We start from the raw sequence: 4,181 nt of genomic DNA, 5'->3' as shown, positions 1-4,181 counted from the left end.
TATTTCTCTGTGTAGTCTTTCCTCTCCAATTGTATTGCGAATGATAGGCCTGGGTATTCTGGAGTTACAAATAAAGTACCTGAAATTTTGAAAAGGATGTGTTGGGCTCTAACCAACACATCACTTATGAAATATAATTTCTACAAAGGTAATCTTTAGACTAGCTTGCCATATGGGGGCACATGTGTGGAATATCCTCTGTAACAGGAATAGTTTCTTCTCAATTATTTAAACTGGAGGGTCTCAATATTGTGATGGGGAAGAACTGCCTGAGTGAAGAATTAAAATTTATATGTCTCTGCCACCCAAAGGAAGGTTTAGACTATACATACTAGTTCTGTGACAAACACTGTCCCCTACAACATGCAGCAAATGGATCTCAGAAAAGCAGGAGGAGAAAACATGGTCAGAGATGGGCTGGAGGTGAGACTTTAAATTACACAGAAAACAGCATGATAGGTTTGCCTTGGGGTCGGCATAAGTCGGAAATGACTTGAAGGCATAAATATACAAAAACAACAGCTCTGTGTGGCTCATGGAGCTATGAGTTCTACAGTTAATTTTTCAGGTCAGCTGAAATGGCTGAGTTGATGAGACTTAGTACCCTCTAGTTGTTCCAGTGCTGGGAAGTACAGTAAATAGGTTTTGGCTGGTAAGCTAACTTTGCAGGTCACCACCGAATAAGGCATCAGTGCTATGTTGCCCTTATTCCTTGACTTTCTAGAGCTGGGAATGGTTGTAACAGCTTTAAGGTAAGTATAAAACCTGTTGCCCAGTGTTTCAGGAAATTTGCAGTATTGTGTATTGAGTTTTACTAAACAAGCAAAAAATGTAGAATTGTGGATAACATTCCATTTCATAACCCTGAAACAGCCTTGAACTATAAGAGATGCCAACTTCTTTGAAAACTTGCTATCCATCTCTTAAATTGTTAAAATAAATGATGTAATTCAGACTAAATCAAATCAAACTTAAACTTAATACTCCTTTTGTCAGGTCCAGCTGAATTATTTATACATTTTTCACACCGATCTTTAAAAAGCAGAGCAAATTTCGGTGGTTCATTATCTTCCATTTTCTACACCCCATTGGCTCTCTGCAAAGAGCAAGAGATAGGGAAGTAGATTTTTCTTTCTTCTGGCTTTCTAAATGTTTATTTTAACCCTTCCATTAATACCAACCAACAAAAGAGAAAATAATAGGTTAAAATAGTCTTGTGTTAAAAAGTTTAAAATATCCTCTCTCTTTTGTTTCCTTCTATCTGGTATGATAGTGGTGTAGTGACTTGAGCATTGGACTACAACCCTGGAAATCAGGGTTTGAATTGCCACTTGGCCATGGAAATCCACTGGGTCACTTTACGTGAGTCACACTCACTCAGCCTCAAAGGGAGGCAAAGGCAAATCCTCGGGACAAATATTGCCAAGAAAACCCTATCATAGGGTCACACTAAATTTGAAACAACTTGAAGGCACATAACAATATCTGGTAGTGAGGATTAAAATACAGTAATTTTTGAAGGGGTGTTCAGTAGATTTCCATGTGTATGTTGTCAGTCTTCAGTTTTGAGGCATCAGAGACAATGAAATCCATAAACAGGATAAGCAAGCCGTGGTTTGCTGGTAGAGTTGCTAAACATGCAGCCCCAACAACATCTGGAGGGCAGATCCATCAGAAGTATTTTAGAAAGGAACATGGCTAACATTAAATCACAGTTATAAGTTCTTTGACTTGAACTTACCCCAGGCAAGTAAATCATTAAGAACTCCTCAAATATTTAAAAATTCTTTTTCCCAGTTGACTGATGAATGATCGAAAGTACAAGTAAACAAGATCCATGTAAGGACTCTGGAGATGGTAGGTAGAATGTTGCAATCTTAGTTAATTATAAGCTTGTTTTTTAGATCTGTTTTGTTTATTGGAAAAACTTGAAGTTCCGAACGAAGTTCTTAAAGGTATCTCTGGAGCAAAATTGTTAAAGCACTTTTTGTTTATAATTAGTTTTCAAATACTTCTTTTTTTACTTCTGAAAAGAAAAGGTTGGGTTTTTTTCCCTTTGAAAAGTAACTTAATCATTTGCCTGTTTGCCAGAGATACACTAGAAGTGAAGTGTAGTAACTCTGTACTGGAGACATCACTGAATCACAATGCCAATTTCAATAGAGGTGAGTCCTAACTATGAACGTTAGATTGCAAAATCAGGATGTATTCATACTGGCTTGGCAAACACAGTAGCAACAACCAAAAAACATGAGGATTTAAAATGATTTTTCTTCCAGCGACTAATTTACATTTAACATGTTTACAGGGAAGTAAATCTCCACAATAAAGCTTATTTCTAAATAAGTGTGCAAATGATTGCCACCTTGGATTAATGATTTCAGAGAAAAGAAAAAATATATAAATTGAAATTCTGTAGACACCAGCAAAAGAAGTACATAATTTAATGTGATTGAGTGTGTTTTGGATTTGTCTTTCCTGTTCACCTGCCCCTCAAATCATACTGTAGTTTTGAAACACAAAAAAGTTTTTAACCATAGTGTGTTACTGTATATACCACAGCAGGTTATGTGTTATGTAATGTGATATTTCTGAACCTGTGATGGTGAACCTATGGCACGGGTGGCACGTGACGCCATTTCGCCAGGCACAGGGCGAGGGAGAAGGCGGAACAGGCACACGCATGCCCGTTTCGCCTCCTCCCTGCCATTTTTGGGCCTCTTGCTGTCTCTCTGAGACAGTGGGAAGCCAGAAAATGGCGCCTGGGAGGAGACAGTGCGTGCGCGTCTGGCTCCTCCCAGCTGTCTTCCCTCACAGCTTGCCCTTCGCGCAAAAGGGCTCCATGGAGCCGTTTTGCGCGGAGCGAAGGGCCGCGTGCCCAGCCTCCTCCTCAGCCTCCCTTTGCTCCACGCGAAAGGGCTTCCTCTCCTCCTGCCTGCAGGGCTTCAGCAGGCTGGAGGTGTCCTTCGGAGGACACCTCCAGCCTAGGGAAGCCCCAAAGACAGGAGCAGGGCCTGCGGACCCTTTGTTCCTGTCCCTCACGGGCCCTTACTGGTCCCCAGCTGTCTCTGAGAGACAGCTGGAGGCCAAAGGAAGGGAGGAGGAGCAGGCACGCGCCTGTCACCCCTCCCCCAATTTCCCCCGACTTCCAGCTGTCTCTCAGAGACAGCTGGAGGGCCGGGAAAGGGCACGAGGAAAATCCCCACCCCTGGAGGGTGGAAGCCCCGCCCTCGGAGGGTGGAAGCCCCGCCTCTGGTACGGGCCCCCTCCACCCTTGGCACGGCGACCTAAAAAGGTTCGCCATCACTGTTCTAAACAATTCTATCAGATACAGTATATGCAAGGCCTTGTGTAGTTGCATCCTTGCTACAGTTCTGAAATTCGTCTCTCCACCTACTCACCCAGTGATTCAAATGTATAGTCATTTTGCCTTTTAATAAGTAGCAGTCCAAGAGTTGATCCTGGAATAGTTAAGGTGCTAATAAATATCTGTAGTGCAGTAGTTTGATCACTGGACTATGACTCTGGAAACCCCATGGTAGGTTTGCCTTAGGGTTGCCATATATTGGAAATGACTGGAAGGCACACAACAACACCAAACACATCTTAAACCTAAGGCTAGTGATGAAAGTCACTAGCTTTCCAGTGGCAGCTTTCTCTAACATCTTCACCACGAGCTGCGGTTTTCATTGGTTTGCAAATTCATTCTCCAGTTTGGATTATCTCAAAATCTTTGAAGAAGGAAAAAAATCTTCCTTCTTTATAGAAAGAGGGTAAAGTACAAGTCATTTACAGAAATGTCCCTATCATACTGATTTATACATATTTAACAGTTTATGGGGTTCCCAGATCTCATGGACTGGAGCCTTTTCTCCATTCCTCAGGGCAAGGGTAAGAAATCTTAAGAATCACAGCACTGCCTTGAAAAGGAAAAAAAAAAACTTCTTTTGTTTTATATTGTGTTGCAGGCAGTGTTGCACACTCTGTCTGGTGCATTCATCTGTCCTCTTTCCTTGTTCTCTCTCAAAATTTCTCATATTGCAGCTGCTGCCAGAGCTCAACAGAGGTGCATTTGCTCAACTTGTATGCTGCCCTGCATTGTGGTTATTGAAGGGTATGAAGGCTATATTTCAGAGGAACAAATTGGCAAAACCACTTTTTAATATTCCTTGCCTAAGAAA

The sequence above is a fragment of the Sceloporus undulatus genome, chromosome 4, assembly GCF_019175285.1.
Source record: "Sceloporus undulatus isolate JIND9_A2432 ecotype Alabama chromosome 4, SceUnd_v1.1, whole genome shotgun sequence".
NCBI classification, from domain to species: domain Eukaryota; kingdom Metazoa; phylum Chordata; class Lepidosauria; order Squamata; family Phrynosomatidae; genus Sceloporus; species Sceloporus undulatus.
This window is presented reverse-complemented; position numbering follows the sequence as displayed.